The sequence below is a fragment of the Schistocerca piceifrons genome, chromosome 2 (genome assembly GCF_021461385.2).
Source record: "Schistocerca piceifrons isolate TAMUIC-IGC-003096 chromosome 2, iqSchPice1.1, whole genome shotgun sequence".
Lineage (NCBI taxonomy): Eukaryota > Metazoa > Arthropoda > Insecta > Orthoptera > Acrididae > Schistocerca > Schistocerca piceifrons.
The window spans coordinates 761,493,946-761,518,306 of NC_060139.1; positions in this window are offsets into that span (position 1 = coordinate 761,493,946).

Consider the following 24,361-nt stretch of genomic DNA (forward strand, 5'->3'; position numbering starts at 1 on the left):
CAGTACGTGAATAACACGACGAAATATGAAACATTATCTTGTGAATATCCAGCATAATGCTTACCTACATAACATAATCGTAGCAGATACAGCAAATAAGTTACAGTCTAACCTTTCTCCTCCAAGACTGCACCATTCCTTAGACAGTGCACGATTGTACGTGATGCACGCTATGAAATCACTTGCCTAAGTGTCGTTTCAGATCAATAACAACCAACTGAGATGCGATCACTGCCAAGAATAACTCTCCTGGGGTGAAGTGTTACACACACTTTATATAACGTACCATTTTAAAGAAATTACACGCGCTACGTCCTACGTAATTTCTCATCCCCTTAAGCTCCAATTAAAACAATTGGAGTTGGAATATAATAACCCAAAATCGCAACAAATATTTTGAAACCTACGGAAACGTATTCTCAGGTACTAATTCGTGTAGGTCAAAACGTAACTATGTAGAGGACAAATCAATATTTAACGATGAGAATTAACGTTTTGCTTCTACACTCTCGCTATGTGGTGGAAGAGAGAGCTGTTCGCCGTATTCGAAAACCATTAGAAAATGGTTATGGTATCCATATGGTAGACAAGTTAAATCAAAAAATATGTAAACAGTACAAAAATGAACATACCAGACACACACAAACCCTCCCTCAACACAGAACAACACAAAACACACACAATGACCACACACAAGTGACAACAGAGCAACTACACACACGAAATGACACATACCGACCTACAATAACAAGATTTTTCACAGAAGAAGCAACATATTAAAGTAACAGGGACTACAAATAGGATACAGGATAGAGCACACAACACAGAAAAAGATCAGAACACAAGATGCACTAATGGATAACTAATAGATCAGGAATATATGAACTCACATGCAACACTTTCCAATCAGTGTACATAGGACAAACACGCAGAAACTTCAAAACCAGATATTCAGAACATCTGAGAGCTTTAAAAAGCAACAGCTCCCATAGCACATTTGCTGACCACCTTATAACCCACAATCACCACCCAACTACAATGGAAAGAGACTTAAGAATATTGAAGCCCAGCCACAGCCTATACAGAAAATTGAGCATTGAGGAAAACTTCCACATACAGAAGGCATAGCAGAAGGAAAACAGGTCATAAATGAATACACTACGCTCTGTAAGGGCACAGTATTTAACACACTAAAGGAACTTTACAAAAAAGAAAACACAAACAGATAAAATCTATCCAAACACATGTACAGACACACACACACACACACACACACACACACACACACACACACACCCATCCACCACCCCCCCCACACACACACACAGACACACACACACACACACACCCACACCCACACACACGATAAATGGATACACTACACTCTGCAAAGATTCACCATTTTACACACAAAAGGAATACAATGTAAAAGACAACACAAACAGCTGAGAAGCGTACAGGAAACACACACAGAGACACACACACAGAAAAAGATAAAATTTAAACCTAATTCAAAATTGGCGCCGAACTCGCTGGTGAACAAAGGAACGCTGACTTGGCTACGACACACAACAACCACAATTACACTGCGTTTTGGTGAAGTTCAAAGTGCTTTTACGATCTTAATTGTGAAAATACGTATTATATTTACGTGTGCATGACGACACCTCACCATGATGCTGAGAATAAAAGGGCTTCCACACAAAAACGTAAGTAAAAAAGAATATAGACACGAAATATTGCAACAATCTAAATTACTTGTAGGTGATAGGTTAACATCCAACAAAATTTCTCATCAACATCGGTTGCAGATGACAAACTATCTGTAATAAATAATACAGAAGTTGTCCTGAAAAATCATGCACACCAAGTGCAGAAGGTATTAATAAAAAGAAATGAAATATTTTTTGAACTAAATATCCACATAATTTTGTAATCATTTAGTAAAAATGATTACGGATTAAATAAAACGGAAACCTTCTAATGATGGCAGACTGGTGCTGAAACATGTTTAGGAACTTGGAAAAGCGGCGTTTTGCATAACTGGCGTACATTACATCCCACAATTTTAACAGCAACCACAGTAAACACAAAGAGCTGCAGATCCAAATGATGAATATCACTATTAAAAAATTAGTGAACAGAAGTGTAAGGCAGAGGTAACTCCACAGGCATACCGCAAGTAAGGGAGCAACATATTTTATATGAAAAATTAGGAATGAGGAAGATATCTGTATGATGAGTTGCACATTTCTCGAATTCTTTCCGTACGAGAAGCCAAAGTCAGTATCTCAGCACTATATGGCTCGTTTGAAAAACAATACGAGTATTTCTGTGCACTGATTTCTTATTTACAGTGGGTAAGATAGCTAGAAAAGGAAGTGGTGGTGGGAAGACAGTTCTACGTACAATAAAAGGAGAAGTTGATCTACTGCAAAAGAATGGTCAATACATACGAATTGTATTGATTATGGTGAAAAGAAGAAAAAGAAATTAGCTTTCACTGTGTGGTTAGACAAGTGCCCTGTACTTCGTTAAGCCAGTAGGTGTTGTCATGAGATTTGCTTCTCGTCGATTACCACCTACCACAGTAAGTAAAAAATTTGTGTCAGGAAGATGTCTTCAATGAAGACGATATGGCATCCGTAGTTAGGGTCTCTGAAAACACCCAGAATTACGTTTTAAAAAAAGAATTGGCTCGATCTAAAATCTATGGAGCAAGAGAAAGTCCTAAAGGGAGACAACGGTGATTAACAGTGGCATATTTGACCAAGATATGAGGCCAAATCAAAAAGTAAAGGAATTTTTTTGAGAAAAAAACGTTATTTGGGAAAGCTTCATAACAAGCAGCATCACTTCCCTGCCGAATTTCCCTCAATCTACATTCACTTGGTCCACCTCTTGAAAAACTTACAAATTCCGCTCTGGAAGAAGCTTCGTGGCAAAGTGCACTTCGAACCCTTCTATGTCCCCCGAGCCTCGCCATGTGACGAAAATTTAGATTCTTGCAGGTGCTCTTTCGATGGACGCAAAGACAGAAAGTCTCTTGAAGTCAGGACTGGTTATTACAGCAATTGTATGAGGGCAGCCATTATCCTAAAGGAAAATAGCATGTTTTGGGAGAATTCCTGAACTCTTAGTTTAGATTTTGGGTCTCAGACCTCATACTACCTCATCGTAACTATCACTGTACGACCTGTTGGAGTTAAAGAAATCAGCATCGGATTTTTCATATCCTATTACTGTGTAATTAGAAATTTTCCTGACTTTAGGCGATGATAGATAATCTCACCGGGCAGAAAATCAGTTATCCCTAAGGAAATTACTACAGGCACCGTACAATTCTACCTCTGGACTTGATAACCGGCTGGATTTGTTTAGGAAGTGAGTCCATAGTTTTGTCACATCCACGTTAAGCTATTCTCTACAGATTCGATCCCTAAATACCACAAAATTGCGGGAATGTTGATGTCGCCGTTTTACCCTCTGTGACAACAAGTCCCACAGATTTTCTGTGGGGTTCAGGTCAGGTGATTTTGTAAGCCAATCGAGATATAATAGGGTGGGGTAGTGTTCATGAAAACTGTCACATATTGTGGTTGTCTTTATGTGCCTGGGTGAGCAGTGGCTTCTTGCGAGGTGACTGACTCGAAATGTTCATTGCATTCAGTTCCTGTCCCTTTGTTGTGTCGGCAACAGGTTGAGACTGACCTCCATTCACTGCTTGCAGCAGTTCGTTTCGGTTTTGGAAGCTATTTTTGTTCACAAGCCGTGAAACGCGTCTCCAGTCAGAATCTTCTCCCGGCCACATTTCTGAGATCGTGTTCCATGGTCACGTGTGTTACACCACTACTTGTAGACGCGTTGAACAATCCGCAGCGAAAAACCAACGAACCCAGCTACATCACATACCGTATTGCGATTAGCACGGCCAAACACGATTGCTTCATTTAGCATTGTATCACTTCCTTACATGTAGCTATGTTTACGAAATATGTCCGCCCTGAAACATAAATGTCTCATTGGTCGGTACTTCCTTATGCTCAGATAGTGCGCAGTGCGCATTCCATACACCCACATCTCGTCAACGGCTCGCTTTTAGAGTGAAGTGCTGTTCCCGTTCCGCCATCACTTTCCACTTCTAAACCCCTAAAATAATGACACATTTTCAACATTCCTAATACTGAAACTCTGCTAGCGTTCAACTCATGTAAAAAATCATAAATTATGGATCGACGGTCGTCACAGACCATTCCCTCAAAAGTCTCCGTACGCCTGGCCGACTTTGGTCTGGATCGCAGACATATTAAAATCCATATTTAATGCGATTTATCCAATCATAATTTTTGGTTCTTTGAAACAAATACGGTAGGTACTTACGCTCTGTGTATGGTAAATATCTGCACCAAGTTTTTATATGAGTGCCATCAATTCAGGAGTCAACTACCAGGTGGCAGCTTTGTCTTATTCTAACTTATTGTTCCCTGAAAGCTCGTCCTTGCAGGACGCTCCAGAGGTTAGAGAGTAAGGTAAGTCTATTTTCAACTGCTTAAATGTAACTTTCCTGATGTTTTACTTTAACATTGTGTAATGTAGTTTATGAAAAGAAAAATAAAAGAATTGCTTGTTGACAGTACTTTATTAAGGCTTAATTTTGACGCGGAAATAACTGTTTCAGTTAATCCTCAAAATCAAATATGGTGCATTCGCCACAAAATGGGGCAAATCGTCACAGGTGTTTCGGGATAAATTCCCACAGGTCTGGCAGTATAACGAGAGCGAGGAACCTGGGAAAAGATGAGATTCAACAAACACTGCGTAAGATTATCTCGCCTGAAGATATAATTCCGCTGTCTAAAATAATGATTTAGAGGAAACTTTCTGACAAAGCATTGAAATCTCTGCTTCTAAAGTGGATACCCAATAAAAAACGAATGGAAGAAGAAAAGCTTGCTACTGAGAAGCAAAGGCGTGCCTCACGAAAAAAAGAGCGTCCTATAGAAACAAAACAATGTAAGCCAGATTTCATTACGTTAATGTCAAGAAAATGAATAAAGGAGATTAAACAGCCAGTTGATTATTCTGCACAGTGAGATTCAGACCCCTCACACCACGACAGTACGTCAGATATTGATATGCAGTTACTGTTTGGCGAAGAAGTATCCTAAGAAGAAGAAGAAGAAGAGCCGAGTACTACAAAGAACAGTCAGAAGACCTAACGAAGTACGCTATTTACAAGGTACCTAGCTACCCTAGTCTCAGTAATTAAACTCTTACAGTTCAGCCTACTACTCTTCCTTTCGTGGAGAAGAAATCATAATTTTGTACAATCATTTTTAAGCGTTATATTTAGAGTAACCAGTAAAGGAAACAAAAGAAAAATTTGAAATAGGAATTAAAATACATGGAGAAGAAATAAAAACTCTGAGGTTCATCGATGACATTGTAATTCTGTCAGAGACAGCAAAGGAGATGGAAGAGCAGTTGAATGGAATGGACAGCGTCTTGAAAGGAGGATATAAGATGAACATCGACAAAAGCAAAACGGGGATAACGGAATGTAGTCGAGTTACCTCGGGTGATGCTGAGGGAATTAGATTAGGAAATGAGACACTTAAAGTAGTAAAGGAGTTTTGCTATTTGGGGAGCAAAATAACTAATGATGGTCGAAGTACAGAGGATATAAAATGTAGTCTGGCAATGGCAAGGAAAGCGTTTCTGAAGAAGAGAAATTTGTTAACATCGAGTATGGATTTAAGTGTCAGGAAGTCATTTCTGAAAGTATTTGTATGGAGTGTAGCCATGTATGGAAGCGAAACATGGACGATAAATAGGTTGGACAAGAAGAGATAAGAAGCTTTCGAAATGTGGTGCTACAGAAGAATGCTGAAGATTAGATGGGCAGATCACATAACTAATGAAGAGGTGCTGAATAGAACTGGGGAGAAGAGCAATTTGTGGCACAACTTGAAGAAGGAATCGGTTGGTAATATGCGTTCTGAGGCATCAAGGGATCATCAATTTAGTATTTGAGGGCAGCTTGGAGGGTAAAAATTGTAGAGGAAGACCAAGAGCTGAATACACTAAACAGATTCAGAAGGATGTAGGATGCAGTAGGTAATGGGAGATGAAGAAGCATAGAAGGATAGAGTAGCATGGAGAGCTGCTTCAAACCAGTCCCTGGACTGAAGACCATAACAACAACAACAACAATGTTTAGAGTTAAGAGACATTTCGGTTCAGTATTACTTTGGGTAACTTGGTTCAATACTACAACGTTACAAAATAATTTGAAGTGGTTTTGTTATGCAGTCATCCATTTTTATCCACGTTTATTACAAAGGTGGCAAAGACCAGCACTGCTGGGCTTTACCCCATTTTGTAGGGTAAGAACCCAGCAATTATTATTTTAGCTAAGCTGTGAATTTCTCTGTAATCAATAATCAGACAGAGCTGGAATCTGGATGGCTTTAAGGTAAGAAACCCAGATTGTTACTTCAATCTGAAATCACGGGAACATCTAACCCTCATCGATCATAATAGTGAAAAAAAAAAATAAAATTGCTACGTTTTAGACCCCACCTGCCACAGCACGATGCTGCAGGCGTGTCTGATGAATAATCTCTGACGCTTTAGTTACTCAAAAGATAGAGAAAACGAAAATTTTCCTCATTTCATCCTTGGACATTGGACATATACCATAAAATGCTGTGGAATCACTACGAATGTAATAGATTTAAGGCATGTTGTTAGTGAGTTGTGTCAACCTATAGGGGCACAATCAAATTGATTTAACTTATTGAATTGTCCCTTAAAATATTCCCTTTCAATGCGGGAAACATTGGCAAGGAAGGCGACAAGCCTAGGGTACGTCAAGAAGCGGACGCCTGTTTAAGATAAAGTATCTGAATAATCTAATGCGACGAGAGACTGGGTGCTCCAAATCAGTTACTACGACAACACGAGCGTCAGCTGAAGCTACCTCCCAGGCAGGGAGGCGGCGAGCATCAGGACGCGGGTGGCAGAGCAGAATAGAGCGGGCTGGCTGCAGTAATTGGCACAGTGGGTACCTGTGCGGCGCGGCGCGGCGCAGTGCAGCGAAGCGGCCACGGCCCCCGCAAGGCCAGTGACCGGCAGACCGTTACGCGCCGTGTCCTGGCACCTGGCAGACATCTGTCTGCGTCCAGTGACCGCAGACCAGGGCGAGGGCCTAGCCAGGAGTCACCAGTTCTTCACTTACTTTTTCCCTCAAGCATTCAGCTTTCAACACCAAATAAATAGTCTACAGTGCTAAGGCACAATTTTGGTCGCAAAATTCCTTATTGTGCGTTTCGCATTTCAGGATTTCATCATCAGACAGAAGTTGTATGATAAGTGTAGGAAGGCATTAACAATAATATATATATATATATATATATATATATATATATATATATATATATATATATATACGTACTAACTTAACTATGCTTGTTGGTGATCCAGATACAGAATTTACTATTAATATCATACTTACATTTAAATCGAACATTAGTAAAAGGCTCATGGAAATCAGCACATAGACTGAATATACTACAGACCTATAAAATATAGGCATATTCGAGAGTTGCGTTGTCTGTTTGAAGATAATCAGTGCAAAGCTCACTGTGGCGATTAAGGTATGTAAAAAGTAAACGAAGGCCGGTAAGTGACCATACAAATGAAAGCAAAGAGTTATTTTACAGAGAAACCAGACGCAGTGACGTGCTACATGTCACAACATCATGAAAAACTAGACAAACCTACATTTATGCTACTTGTTTGGAGGAGAAACTCATGTTGACATTAGACAAAATTTGCATGTCATGAAATGTGCGTTGTAAGGTAACGAAATGAACGATGTAACAGACAGACTCGGTAGTCAATAATCGAAACAGATGACGTACTTGTAGCCATTAACTGGTGTGGTAAAATGTATGTAAACATGAAACCGATGTAGAGCACAAAATATAATAACATATGGTTCAAATGGTTCAAATGGCTCTGAGCACTATGGGACTTTACTTCTGAGGTGAACAGTCCCCTAGAACTTAAACCTACTTAAACCTAACTAACCTAAGGACATCACACACTTCCATGTCCGAGGCAGGATTCGTACCTGCGACCGTAGCGGTCGCGCGGTTCCAGACTGTAGCTCCTAGAAGCGCTCGGCCACTCTGGCCGGCTAATAACATATAACTTGTGGAGGAATAAGTTTACAGCCATCACAAGGTACAATGTTACATATGACCAGTATAATAACTAACATACCACAGAACCCTCTACGTATAGCTACATGAGTGGTAACAACGTGAAGTAAAACACAAACTAATATAACAGTTTAAGGGATGATTGTTAATATTTAAAAATTGGTATGATGTTGGACCGTAACAAAAGCCTAAATTTTTATAAGTTCATAAAGTATTGCATAAGTGTGAACAACCGAAGTTATATTACATTAATTTGTATTACAACAATCGAACGTATAAAAGCCGACATAGAACACAAGCTTTTGGGTAAACGCAGATGAGTGGCAACAGCTTGGAGTAAAGCAGAAGCTAATATTACAATTAAAAGTGATTAATTTTAAGTTCTAAAAATTGGCATAATACTGCACCGTAACAACAGTCAAGCTGGTATAAATGTATAGCCATCACAAGCTAAAATGTTACATGAGTATGTCCAACATTAGTCGTATTACAATAATAGAACGTATAATAGCCGATATAAAGTAGAACCATTTAGTTAAGCTTAGATGAGTGGCAAAAATTTGAATTAAAATAGAAGCTAATATTACGATTAAAAATATTTGAAATCTTTTTATTAGAAAGTGTAATGGTATATTATTGGACTCTATAATAGTCTAGCTTGAAATAGACGCCTGAGGACATCAAAAAACATCCACGAATATCGTAGTTGACGATATAGAATCAGGATCATTACTTGTCAAAAACTGATGCCTTGACATGCGCAGAACTTAAATAATGGTCATACTATTTCGGAAACAACGGACTCGATTCATACAAGTTGTTATACGTAATATAATGCGAACAGATATAACAGTATCGAAATGCAGAATTATATGTAACTAAAATAATTTGTTGGTAATGGTAGTTAATCCGAGTCCGTCTGATGACGAAATTTTGAAACGGGTTACAGTTATATCAAAGTTGTGCCGAATATGAATGGTCGCCTCCATCTGCCATGAATGTATTTCTCCATCAAGTAATGGTACGATTGCTAAGGTCAGTGAGAGTGCACTGATAAACTCAGAACATCTAAATCTATACACTGGAAACCATGGCTGAGGGTACTTCCACATGTGATATTCAATAGTGCTACTTCCCGTTCCATTCGCGTATCGACCGTGGGAGGAATGATTGCTTAAGGGCTTTGTGCACGCTGTGATCAACGTACTCTTCTCCTAATAATCATCATGGGAATAATACGGACAGCGTTCTCGTGTATTCCTATATTCCTCACCTGATGCTGTTTCACGAATATTTGGAAATAAGGTCTTATCGAATAGTTTGCGTTTTATCTTCAGATTTTTCTCCGTAAACATGACATTACCTCATCCACCACATAAACTTGTAATCACCTTTGATGCCCTTCTTTGTGTATTACTGCAAACTCTTAGGCCCATTTCATATGCTCCCCACATACTCGAGCAATGTTGTGTTTCGTAAGCAATCTGATTCGGAGACTGACTGCATTTTCCCAGGATCCCAGCAATAAACCGAAGTCTGCCATATAGTTTGTCTCCGACTGAGCCAATGTGATCAATCAATTTCATACCTCCAAAAATTGATTCGTTTCTGTAATTGGATCATCTCTTTTTGACTGGTTTCATACAGCTCCGCCATGAATTCCGATATTGCACCAATCTCCTCTTCTTAGGGTAGCACTTGTTCCTGTGTTCTCAAATATTTGTTGGATGTCAGGTTTGTGCCATGGGGAAACATTTGTGCCCAGAACCTGTATTCATTTCAAGTAGTAAACGGTACAGCAATCAGTCCAAATGATGTTCCCCACATAACTAGATTTCGGTCAATCTGTGGCCATCTTCAGAGCTAAAAAACATGTACAGAGCCAGTTGCAATAAGGTAACATGCATGCCTTATTAAATGTAGAGTTTCAGTGTAAGTCAGGCAGAAAATATACGCCAGGAAATGTGAGTTAAAACATTTTAAAGTCTTGTATGTGGACATACGAGCTGGACTAATCACGTCAGAGGCTGAGTCCACAAAAACGCTGCTGACACCATTAGAACGTAGCTGGTTTTAGTGTACGTCATACTAATCCACAGCGCCATCCTTAGATATATGATGCACTGATAACATGTATTAACTTTAATGTACATTTCTTATGATTTAGCATTCTATTTATTATTTTATAGTTACCAAACTTTTAAAAGAATAAAACTTTCTACACATATAAAAGTATGAAATAATACAATTACAAAACATACGAACTGTACAATAAAATTAATAAATGTTGTCAACGCATCATACATGTATCGAGGACGCTATGGATTGGTATGCAGTATGTCAACGGCGGCCTCATTATGAACTCAGCCTTTGAAGTGAATAAATCAGTCGGAACTGCCTGTATATACAAGCGCTTTCAATATTTCATCTTAGGTTTGCTGATATGTATTTAATGAATGACTTTCATTTAAAGCCTATGCAATTTTACACTTAATAAGGAAAGCATATTACCTTATTGTAACTGATTCTTCATATGATTTTCAGCACGGAAGATGGCCACACAGTGACAGAAATCTAGATATCCAACAAACGTCATTTGGGGCTCATTGCTGTACCCCTTGCTACTTGCTTATTGGATGTATTCAAAACTCTGTCTCCAACTACAATTTTTACCCTCTAGCACCACAGAAGCTATTCCCTGATGTTTTAACGCATACCCTATCACCAAGACCGCTCTTCTTGTCAGTGTTTACCATGTGTTCCTCGCTTAGTCGATTCTGCGGAGAAGGAGCTTCTTTCCCTGTCTTTCCAGTTCACTTGATTTTCACATCAACAGTGTTCTGTAGCACGACAGTGCAAATGCTTTGATTGCTTTCTGTTCTGGTTTTCCCACTGTTCATGATACACAAACATAGAAAACTGCCAAACCCAGGTATTTGTATGAGTTGACTAATCCAAATTATGAATCAGTGATATAGTAGTTATAGAACATGCCTATCAAGGTCGAACTGAATATTTTAGGAAGTCTGTTACAATGTGCCTACAACAAATAATATTGCACACATGTGGCATAAACTTATACTAAGCAGTACCTTCTACGTCCGAACAACAGGCCTTATGTATCCTTCAGCAAAGGATTGGTAATGCCATAAGACATATATTGTGATGACAGTAGTTTGATAAAGTATACGCAGCTGTGACGTAATATGTCTCGGTGCTGATGATAAAGTTTGACTGTACTCAGCACTAGTCATTCGTGACCACGCATTCAAATTTTTCTACTGAATGAGTGCCATCTTATTCGACTGGTTGTAACATAGCGCAAAGATTCATTTACAGTACCGACTTGACTACGGAGCAATGTGCATAGTCTGGGTAGCCTTAATAAAGAGTCTGACCGCGCCTTTAGCGAGTTATAGTAGAAAACATGTCATTGAGCCGTTATCAGAAATAAAAAATTGTATGGATAACTATGTCAGGCTTTCGTGCGAATCCTTCATCATCCTTCCTTCCAGAGACGGCGAGGTGACCGCAGTCTGGCAGCTTGTATTAAGAACATTTACAACGATTAAGTATATCACTGACATTTCGACTCTTACGTACAGAGGATAATCAAAGCAGCAACGCTAGATCAAGGACTGCTATTCCTTCAGTGAATTACACACCATATTTAAGCAAGAATATCATACTTCCTTCTCTGCCCATTCATGTAACGTGTAGCCCATCGAATTGGTGTGAATCGCCAAATAGGCCAATGTAATAATATAATAAGATACAGGTGATAAAGCCAATTCGTAGGTCAGTAGAGGTATAAGATGCTAAATACAAGTTACATGCTAGAACTCTTAATAGCAGACTAAGTACAATAGCAGAACAATTAATAACCAAGAGACTTCTTTAGTTTTGGCTGACCTTGAAAAAGCGTTTCACGGTATTACTGAAAATCTGAAACTAAATCGGACGTAGAAACCTATTATGAACTATTTTAGTGTTTAATAATATTTCTGAAAACACAAACTATTTCAGATCTGGTACAAGTGGGTGTAGATATGAGTCCAGAACACAATTTTCCCCTTTATTATACAATGTTTTTTTTTTATTCTACAAGCAGGTCGTATATTAGAATTAATAAAGAGGTTCAACTGAATATCGTGTCACTGGTCCATGCACTTTTTATGCTGATGGCCCTACAACGAGCATCACTTCAGCTAAATACAACATAAAATTTATAACATAGATTGGAACATTAAATTCCTACACGAGAACACTACCGAAGCTAAAACTGTTACTAATAACAGTATATAAGATCAGTTCCACTGTTTCACATAACTTTTTTATGGCTTGTCTTCTGAGTATGATATCGATACACAAAATGAAGTAAACGAAGTTACCACGAAAACTGAACATCACACCAAACTTTATAAGATGGTTACTGTGCCTATATTCTTTTGTAGACGTAAGTTACGGGTTTCAATAAAAAGAAAGACAATTCATAGAGTAGAAATGAAAGTTTTAAGAGGTATTAAGGGAGGAAAATCAGAAATGTAACGTAGGAAAGGAAGGAACTTACAGTGTACACACATAACACCGAGAGAAAGGGAAAAATATTTTCTGACCCATCAAGGAAAAGACAATGGCCGTAATTTGCTGTACAGGACCTAACACAAAACGGGAGGGAGATCGGTCATCGAACAATAGCTGTTGACACTTTGTGAAGTTACATTCAGGCAAGTGAATGGAGATACTTTATAGGAACATATCTGAATCTTCTTTGTTTCATTATCAGTACGTTTACATAATGTTGATACAATATGTGAATCGTCTCGCGATAACGAAACTTAAAGTTCTATCATTTCATTCAGATGTGTCCTTCTTGGTGTGCTATTTTCACGAACGCCGGTGGATGATATTTGCTTTCTCCGACTTCGACGGTGATTTTCAAAAATGAAACATTCTAATCTCAACCAGGCAAACAATGAATTTAAACATATTTCGGGAAAGTATAAATGCTGCTACTGTTTTCTACCACAAAATTTAGAACTAAGACTCGGATACTGTCGCTGAGCCGCAAGTGAGCCCGTCTTTGCGTATTACTTCTCTAACATTTTCAGTAAACACTATTCCATAATTGAGAAGAAGAACACGGTTTCGGTTGCGAGGTTGAAATTACTGTTTATCTGATCACCAATGACACGCGTTTCGCCTAGTTCAATCCTTGAGATTGGTCGGTAAATGTTGATAAGCAAGCTATGGATATCGATGATAAAACATCCGCAAAAATAAACTTCTCTCGTCATGTGTAATTTGAGTAAACAAGGCAAATGCAAATGACGAGAGCAATTTTTTTTTGTGGAATTTTTATCATTTATGTCCATAACTTGCTCACTAACATTTATCCGCAAGTATGAAGATGCTTTGAACTAGACGAAACACGCAACTGAGACTTCTTCTCCTCTAGGTACATATTGGTTGTTGCATCACCATCGCAAGGAATGGAAAACCGTTTGCTGCTGTGCAATTTAAGTGGATTAAAGAGCGGCTTTATGAAATCACCGAAAGCTCTTGTAGTGTGTGTTTATTTATCATCAAAGAGTTTCGGTCCTGAATACCATTACATGAGGTTAAAGGAAAATTTATTGGATTGAAGCTTACAATTGTTATCAGTTACAGCAGCTGACACGAGTACGTTTAACTAGGGGGCATGTATGAGAAAACTGGAGAAAAATTTTAAGTTACACATAGAAACTAAAATTCATGTAGTTGTCATTATGTACTTCCCTGGCGAACCTGACAGTCTCACTCGTTCGCTCACTCGTTATTAATCAATCTACACGGAATAGAGGATGTCATATCATAAAAATAAAAGAGGATTGGCGTTACCTGTCTCAAGAATTGAAGCTCAGTCCCAACCATAGGGCAGAACACCTGATACAGAACAAAGGTACAAGCCCTTCACGACAGTGATAAGCAACAAAAATTAGCGTTTGTGGGTTCATTCCTGGTACTAAGATGACGTTAACTATTTCCTACCACGTTCAGTGCTCAGTAACGCGGTTACAATGTGAGCTTCAACCAACGATCAGTGGTAGGGGTGTACCAATCTTTCACTGCTTCATTAGACTTCTATATCGCCTCATCTCACGGCATCTGCTGAGAAGCTTCATGAAAGTTTCCGTGATGTGTTTCCCCGTCCCACACTGTGGCTAAAATGCAACACCGCATAGTAGCAGCACTGAATTCGGTATCTTTAGTCATGATCGTGAAGTTATCGAACAACCTTGATTGGGAGTTCGGTGGAGGACATATTGAACATTCGTAAAAGATAAACTGAAATGTTGATCCTAGGCGTAATTGTAAAGAGAATCCTTAGGATGCAAAGGCATGCCTGTAAAAGATAAAGCTTTCTGAATTTCGAGACTTCTACAGAAAACAAATAGTACGTGTTCATGCGTAGGCAAAAATGTGCCACTGTTCTTCATTCTTAAAGATGAATTCGGATGAAGCGTATGAGGCACACTGTTTCATAGTGCTCGAAAAAAGATGTAGCACCTTCAAGAGCTGTGTTCAGTGGCACCAGGGTGTAATGTTTGGATACTGAGGGGTTCTCCTGCTGGTGATTCAATTGTCACGGTCGTCGGCGAATACATGCCGCTCATAAGGCTGGTCTGTGCGCCCGCTGTTTTTTCTCTGCAGATACTAACTGTGCTCAATTTATGGGTGAACTGTGATTAAAATATTCATTCTACGATACGGAAATTCCCCAACTAAAAGGGCATGTTCATTTTGAACAACTGCAGCCATTTGACCGGGTCTCATCGTAGACCTGTAGGAGGCTGGATAGACGCATCGATGGACTGTTGTATATGTTGTAGTGGTCTGTGGAAAATTCCCACACCTGATAGCCCAGGTTCTGGACGCCTGCGGAGTGCTGACGAACCTCAAGATCGAAGATTGTTTCGAGCAGTGGTGGCGGATCGAGCATCACCCAGGGAAGAAACTCGGACACATTTGCGCCTGCTACGTCACCAAGGAACTTTCCGAACCATTCACTGCATTAAGAAGAAGATCAAGTGTGGTACTGGGTAGGCTACCATTGATACATCGTCGGCCGGGGTGGCCGAGCGGCTCTACGCGCTATAGTCTGGAATTACGCGACCGCTACGGTCGCAGGTTCGAATCCTGCCTCGGGTATTCGTGTGTGTGATGTCCTTAGGTTAGTTGGGTTTAAGTAGTTCTAAGTTCTAGGAGACTGATGACCTAAGAAGTTCCATAGTGCTCAGAGCCATTGATACATCGACGCCGGTAACCATGGTTACTCTGGTGTCGTGAAAGAGTCGACTGGGGTTTAGAATGGCGCTCTGTCGTTTTCAGTGAGAGAGTAGCCTCTATCTGTACGCAAGTGATGGATTTACACGGGTAACGCGTAGACGTGGTGTGCGGCCTATTCCGGAGTTCATTCGCCCACGACACACAAGTGCCACCCCCCGGCTTCATTTTGTGTAGAACCATCAGTAGAACTTGCGCCACAATTGGTGCTCACTACACTGCAGAGGTTGTTATCACTGTGCTACTGCCGTTTCTTTGGCAGGAAGGCTATGTGCTTTTTCATCAGGAAAATGCGCGTCCGTATACGGCTGTTGTTGTGTAAAGTGCTTTCGGTGTACGACAACGCTCCGGCCAGAAAGAGCACCAGATATCTCGCTACATGAACACGAAAGGGACATAGTGAAGTGGGAGCATACTCGTCCTCCGGAACTTGCATGAACCACTACCAAATTGCAACCAAATACGAAAAATGCTTGGGAAAATCTATCATAGGATGCCATTCGGCACCATTACGATCGTTTGCATGTGAAAATACACGCCTTCGTCCCCGCCACATGGGGGGTACACACTACAGCGATGCTAATGTTTGGACACCCTTTACTGGGACTTGTGTTTCATTTGGTCGGAATTTGTTGTCACATACTCCTACAATGATGAACTACCTTTACCATAATTCGTTAATAAAATGACTTTGTCCTTGTGGGTGTTGCACTTTTGGCCGGTAGTATATGCAGGAAATTTAATGAAAGCATATTTTACCCTACACTTTAGTTATAATGTTACAGCTACGAAAAGAACGGGTTTTTACACAGTCACAGTACCAATAGTGGATAACACAACGTAGCTACAATCTTTATCAACAAATTTCTTTGAAAATCATTCTCGACAGAGACATTATTTCCTACAAAAAAATATCATTTCCATCAGTATACTGTGTAGCGCTCGACATTTGTTTTTTCCCAAAAATGTAGAAGTATACCACAGTTAAAAATGGAGTTCTTTGAGAATTCATCTCGTTCCGCTGTAATTACTTTCTTTTTCTTTCTCGGTGTAAAACAACTGTTGTGGATTCGTACTTCTCCTGACGAAATTACGTCGTACTACAGCAAGGAGTGCATATTACAGCTGGTGATTGCCAGGCGATCTCCGCACGGCACGAAATAAGTGGTGCATTACCGCGAGAGGTGCCTGCTATTGCTTTGGTACTGTATTAAACAATCGTACACGCAAACCGTCCATTGTGCCTGCTACCTGGATGGTCCTCGTATATGCACACCAGATGTGGGGTAAAGAGAAGCAGGAGCCGCAATAGCAATAGCAGAGGGCTCCGAACTGCCTTTTGCCTCGTAGCGGCTATGGCGTAGCGAGCGCAGCGTCGCCACTCAGTGCGATGAGCCTCTACTTGCTGCACTCGCCGGTGTTTGTTTCCCGGGCAGCCGCGGCAGCGTCTGTTCCCTACAACACTAAATAACCGTGAGGTCCTTACAGGCTTCCGACTGGCACCCCGCAGTGGAGGGTTTTCTGTTATAAAAATTTGTATGTAGACTTATAGTTTCTTTACCTAAATGACTTGACAGCCATGCAACAGACTGTAAACTCTCCCTAGCTTCTGTCTCTCTCTCTCTCTCTTTGTCTTTTTTTATTTTCTTTTCCTTTAGTTGTAGCAACAGTTTTCAAGTTTAAGTAAATTTTTATAGCAAATGCTATCCCTATCTGGAACTTTTGAGCTGTTAGAAAACACTCTTCTGATGACAACAATTTAAATACATGACATTACAGACATCTTCTTAAATAGTTGACAGTCCACCTTTGGAACGCACTAGTGCAGCGATTCTGCGTAGCATGGATTTGACCGGTGTTTGATATGTCTCTGCGAGCATGTGAGACTAGGTGTCTACCCACGGGTCACGCAATTCCCAGAAATCATTGTACATTTGCTTGTGAGCGCGTAGTCCCTTCCGATTGCGTCCAAGATGTCCTTCATCGAGTTCAAGCGAATTTGGCGGCCAAGACATCTACATAAGTGCACCGTCATGGTCCTCAAACCACTGCAGGAGAAGTGTGGCCTTGTGTTACTTACAGTGAAACAGTTGGGTAATACCACCACCCTCGCGGAAAATACAAGGGGTGTTCAATAAGTAATGCAACATCTTTTCTTCCTAAAACCAGGTTGGTTTTATTCTATGAGGTTTCGAATTGCAGCCCGATGTTCTCGACTCCATGCCACAATGTTTCGGCTGGCAACTGTCCAGCCATTATCTGGTGAGTTTCCGCCATTAGAGACTGAATGTCGGCTTTGTAGCAAAAACTGACGCAGAATCGCATGCAGTTGCCAGCCCAAACATTCGAGAAGACAACATGATCTGGATGCGATCCCGAAACCTCTTATAATATTGTCTGCTCCCGGAAGACTTCAAGAATCACATGTCGCTTTTATTCGTGATTTCAATACCCCATACTCTTCCGCACTCTTTTCGTTACAAAACCTTATTTTTCTACATTATCTCCGTTCAATGTGACGGCCTTACGCCCCCACCATGCTGGGGGCACTTGTATACCGGCTCTACTGTTCGACGTCGGAGTCAGCCTCTTGCTGTATCGGTAAACTCCTCACCATCCACTTACTGCCTCCCGCTGAGTGCATTCTTCATTGGGCGAAACAGATCAAAGTTAGGAAGGCGAGTCTCTCGTGTGCGAAGACTTGTGAGAGACCTTGGGTTGTGGTGGAGAAATAGTGCATTACTGCGGCAGTGAACACGCTGAAGACGTTTCTTCAAGTCCCTGAGAGAAGCACAATACACTTCAGGATTGGAGGGGGGGGAGGGGGGAGAGGTTGTGCCATGAGGGAAGAAATCAAATAGAACAGCCCCTTCAGAGTCCCAGAACACTGCCCCATGGCTTCACCGACTGATGATGGGGCTTTAGTTTTTATTCGAAGTAGGGGTGGCGTGGCGTCACTCCATGGATCTGCTTCGAATTGATGAACCCATTTTTATCGCCTGTCACGACGTTCGACAAGAAACTGTCACGATAAGCCTAGTAACGCGCAAACATTTGCGCAAAGATGGTCCTTCGTTCCAGTTTATGGCCTTGTATCAGGCGGTGAGAGAAACCAGCGGGCACACACCTTTGACTACTTCAGCTGAAGTACCACTGTGTCAGTACTACCAACAGAGACGTCCAGTTCTGCATCTCTGGGCGTTTGATTGTGATCAGTCGATCACCGCGAATGAGGATGCCCTCACGTTCCATCATTGCATTGAGCCACAGCTGTGTGCGGCCGGTCGGCATGCGGTAGATCGGACAGGTTTGCGCGACTTTGATGCGATGGTGGCGGACTCCTCGTCGAACAACTCACCAAGCTTTGATTCACTTCCTGCAGGAGCCTACGAAATTCTGCTCTGCTCTGGTTTTCCGCCAATGGAAACTGAATAATAGCTCTCTGCGTGGAACACATCTTCGCTACAAATGCCATTTTGAAGGCAACGTATATCACCGGTGAAAATCAGAAATATACCAACTTGAACGTCAAAATTGTAATGAAATACGAACAGGGTGAGTACTGCCACCAAGAATAACTCCGAAAGTACGATAGGAGCTGAAAAATTTGTGGAACATAAGTTTCATGGGACAACGGGGGCCATAATATGACGCTGGATTTTTGTTGCTAGGTGGGGTCGCGCCAGAGATACGAAGGTCAACATTTTTTTAATGGGATGCTATAGTTTGGTACTTATTTTCTGATTGCGGTTATCGAGAAGAATCGAATGATATCCAACAGTAACGTCTTTGAAGGTCAACGAAGGTCACAAAGGTGGCATGAACGTTAATTTACAGATGGTGTTCGAAGTGATGACCTTGGTATCAATGCAGTGCTACAGTCTTCTTATCATGGAATGATTGGTATTCCTTATCACATCGGTATTTATCGAAACACATGCTTCGACAATTCTCTCTCACTTATCTTCAGGTGTGTTTGGAACTTCTTTATAAACAACGTCTCTTACGAATCCTCACTAGAGAAAATCCAGAGGCGTCAAGTCTGGCGAACGAGCCGGCCACGACACATCTCCTCCGCCTCCAATCCGAAAATCTGGGAAATGTCTGTGCAACTCATTTGTACTCATTACCGAAAATTGTGCCGGACACCCATGGTGTTGATACCACATTCTGTTCCTTGTTCCTAAAGGTATTTTTTCCAAGAAGAGACCTAATGTTTCTTGCAGGGATGTGGTGTACTTCCTACCATTAAGTTTTCCTTCGATGAAATAGGGGCCTCTAATTCTGTCCTCCAGAATCCAACACAATACATTTACCGAACACGATTTTTGGCGTGCTACTTGCCGCAGCCAACATGGATTCTGAGTTGCCCAATGATGCATGTTATGCTAATTAACATTCCCATGGTTCGTGAATGTAGCGTCGTCAGTAAGTTAAATCAGGTTAATAAATGTGTCATCCCTCTGAATCTGAAGTTGAGCCCATCGGCAGAATTCAGTGCGACGCATATGATCAGTACCAGTTAATTCTTGGTGGAGACTAATACTGTAAGGATGATATTCATGGCGATGCAGAACACAAACTACACTACTCTGGCTCGTGTCAGATTCCCTTTGGATTTGACGCGAACTAACACAAGGATCTGGAACCACAATGCCAAGCGTACCAATTTCCATTTCCTCGTTAGTAACTTTCCTTTGCCGGATATGTTTCCGACGAGTTGAAGATACAGTTGTTCTCAACTTATCATACACATATTTAAATGTACGACGTGTAGGGTGAGTACGTTGAGGATATCTTTCAGCATATAAGTCTCTAGCTCTCATTAAATTTCGCTGGCATTCTCCGTAAATGAGAAGCATATCGACTTGTTCTTCGAAGTAATACGTCATTCGTATTCGCCTGATTCGATACTAATCTTACTGTTCCTATTACTGTTGCAATGCGAAAGCGTCGAATGGTGTTTACATGTCAATAACACCTTAGATTGATACGCCGTATTCGGCGAATATTTACTATTTGCACGATATGCGAGAGAGAATTATCAGAGCATGTGCTTCGATAAGTGCCGAAGTGATAAGGAATACCACTCAATCTATAATAATAAGATTGTAGCGCTGAATTGATACCAATTGTCATCACTTCGAACACCTTCTGTAAATGGACGTTCATGCCACCTTTCTGACCTTCGCTGAATATATATATATATATATATATATATATATATATATATATATATATATATATATATATATATGTGTGTGTGTGTGTGTGTTTATTTCTTGTGTTATCTATGACCTGTTTTTGTGTGTGACACACAAAAATAGATCGTAGATATCACAAAAACGAAAACACATTCAATGATGAGAGTTGAAAACAGTAGCAAAAGGAGAACATGAAACGAGTGTTCAGTTCCTACTGGCTTCAGATCTTAATTGACGCCGTGGGGGTGAACTCCAATCGTATACACGACCCTCCGAGTAGCCTACATACATTACATACATGAAGTGGCTTCTGTGGAATGCTGTAAAAGCGATTTTGTGTGTACAACCATCGGACACAACACCGCTTTTACAGTATTCTACCGAAGCCAATTCACAGATGTAGGCCACTGAGGAGATCGTGTATGCGATTAGAGTTCAGCCCTCAACGTCGTTGAGGGATGAAGATGGCATATTGCTTCACCCAATCTGATATCAATATAATAAAACAACATCAGAAGGGCGGCTGCAGGTGTTTCATCTTGTCAGACAATTGAAATGTGGTGCTACATAAGATTGTTGAATATTATGTGGACTGATAAGGTATAGAATGAGGAGGTTCTGCGGAGAATCGGCGAAGAAACGAATCTATGGAAATCACTGACAAGGAGACGTGACAGGATGGTAGAGCATGTGTCAAAAGAACAGGGAATAACTTACGTAGTATTACATGGAGCTGGAGAGGGCAAGATATGTAGAGAGAGAAGGAGAATGTGATACATCCTGCAAATAATTGAAGACGCAGGCTGCAAGTACTACTCTGAGATGAAAAGTTAGGCACTGGTGAGGAATTCACGATGGGTCGCATCAAACCTGTCGAGAACTGATGACTCGATAAAGAAGAAGAGGAACAGCGGTAACACAGGAAGATAACCACAACATGTAGATCAACATCTATGAAATCAGTAAGTAGAACTTTATATTATTATACATCACAGAAAAGAAAGACATGTTGGAACTGTTAACAGCGTTTATATACACCATCCTAAACGTAAACTAAGTAGGATAAACAAAAATATGTGCGTATTTCAGGCAAATGAAGAAGCTTTGCAAACAATGAAAGCGAAACGCATATGGCACAAAAATTGTGCTTCATTCTGTTGTGTTTAGACGATCCCAGAGTAAAAATTATCAATATACCGCAATATTATTTTTTGTTTTGCTTCGAAGAATAGCAACTGCCATAGCCATATCTTCGTGGATCAAGTGACATGATGGAAGTTGAATGCTTACTGAAGGCTAAGGGTCTAGTTGCCAATGTTACATCTCACGCTGTGGTGAATTCACACACTAATGCTGCCGATCCGCCCACCATGAACTTTAGTGTACGGTGAATATACTGTGGCTCGCACGAATGGCCACAGAGATAACTTCATAAGCTGAAAAGGCATCAAATGAATGTCGTAGAACAATCCATTTTCTCTACACAGTGTGATGACAGCTGAACAATGCAGGTAAATGAAACAACTGCGTAGGAAGTGGTCCAGTTCTGCAACAAATAATCCGGAGTCAGGTTTTCATGCGCGTGCGTAGGACGCCTCCGGTTCTGCAGTGTACGCGAGTGCGCACACTGTGCTAGGCGAACAAACCCAATCAGGCCAGCCGACACAGCGGGGAGTAATATCGGGTGTCCGCGCCGGAATCCTGCGACACCTGAGCTCCGCCTGCCCTCCTCGTCGAGGATCTGCCTTTCGTTTTGCAGGTCGGCCATCCAATTTCCCCCACGCAACCAGCATCAGCCGGACAGTCAACCACTAAGACCCATTAACGCACTCCAAACAGATTCAATATCTTCGGCCGTCGGTACTGGCATTCCCTGTCTCTCTCTCTCTCTCTCTCTCTCTTTATCTATCTATCTATCTCTGCCTCTCTGTTTCCCGAGCTACAATCTTTTTACGTACATGCACGCTTAGTGTGTTAGTTCTAGACACAATGCGGGCCATCACAAGAAGAAATGTCGTCGAGTATGTAGAGTAACATTCGAAATCTGTACTTACTGCGGTTGTTGCATTGCTTAGTTGTAAGTGTAACATTGTCCACAACCCCAACCAATAAGTTTCATTCCTTCAACCAAGACAACCGGACACTAATATACGTAGTTTTATACGTTTATCCTTATAGCACTGATATGGATACTCTCGAGGCATATACTCTACGATAAGGAATTATCGTAGACGTTGTTATCGTCGTCGCCGACGATTGCTTGTCTACAAAACACTTGTAAATGTGGACGGCACTCTTGGTGCTTCGACATCTTCCGCGAAGGGGAAAAAGAACGAACTAAGAGGAGTAGGTAAAACTGCTCAATTTGTTCTTATAAATGGGCCTACATTGTTTTGTGGCGCGAGGTTTAATTTTTCTTTAATGAAAACTTCTACTTCTTCCAGTTTAGGTAACGGATGGATAACTGTTGCTTTCGTTGCCTGTAACAGTGCAGGTAGAGCTGGTTTGGAATCCTTTGAAACCCGTGAAATTTTGGCTTATCGTACTATACCTGTATCTGAGATTATTATCTCTGGTGAGGGTTCCTACCTTATGCCACATGGGAGTTTGTCTTTGACTTGTCGTAGACGTTTAAAGATAAATTCTGATTCTAATATTCACTTATGGGTTAAGGCCAGTGGTTCACCCTCTTTGGTAGGTTGTCGCATTGTGGGTGACTGTACTCTGTATAACCATTGAATAAAAATTGGACGGTTTATTCAAGAGAAAATGCTGCACAAACTGAGCAAATCAATAACGCGCTGGTCTACCTCAGTCCCGTATTCAAGCAGTTGATACTGATTGATGTTGGATGTTTTCTTAAGGAATATCGCGACATGTTCTGTACAATTGGCGTCTTAGATCGTCAAAATCCCGAGCTGGTTCGAAGGGCCTGGCCATAATGCTCCAAACGTTCTCAAATAGGGGGATATTTTGCGACCTTCCTGGCAAAAAGCAGGTTTTGGCAAGCTCGAAGACAAGCAATAGAAATTCCCCTCGGTGTGCTGGCAGGCATTATTATTGTTGAAATTTAAGCCCAAGATTCTTAACATAAAGGACAAGAAAGACCCCGGAGTTGAATATCGTTGATGTAACACTGTGCTGTACGGCTGACAACCAGAGGGTTCCTGTTATGAAAAGAAATGGCACCTCAGGCAATCACTGCTGGTTGTCGGGCCGCATGGCGGGTTAGAGTCAGGTTGTTATCACGCCACTGTCCGGGGGGGGGGTCTCCAGACCCGTCTTCGGTCGTCATCGGGGCTCAGTTCGAAGCGAAAATCATCTCTGGACACGCCCTCGACACCATTGCGGTACCAACCTGACTGTTATCCACCATACGGCCTTACAACCGCGAGTGATGGTCTGGGGTGTCACTTCTTTTTATAGCGGGTCCCTTTTGGTTATCATCCAAGCCACAGCGGTACGTCGACGATATTCTACGTCCCGTTTTTTTTTCCCTGTGCTTGCATTTCAGCAAGATAATACACGCCCGCACACGGCGAGTATTTCTTGTCTTCGTGCTTTCTAAACACTTCCTTTGACAGCAAGGTCACCGTACATCTT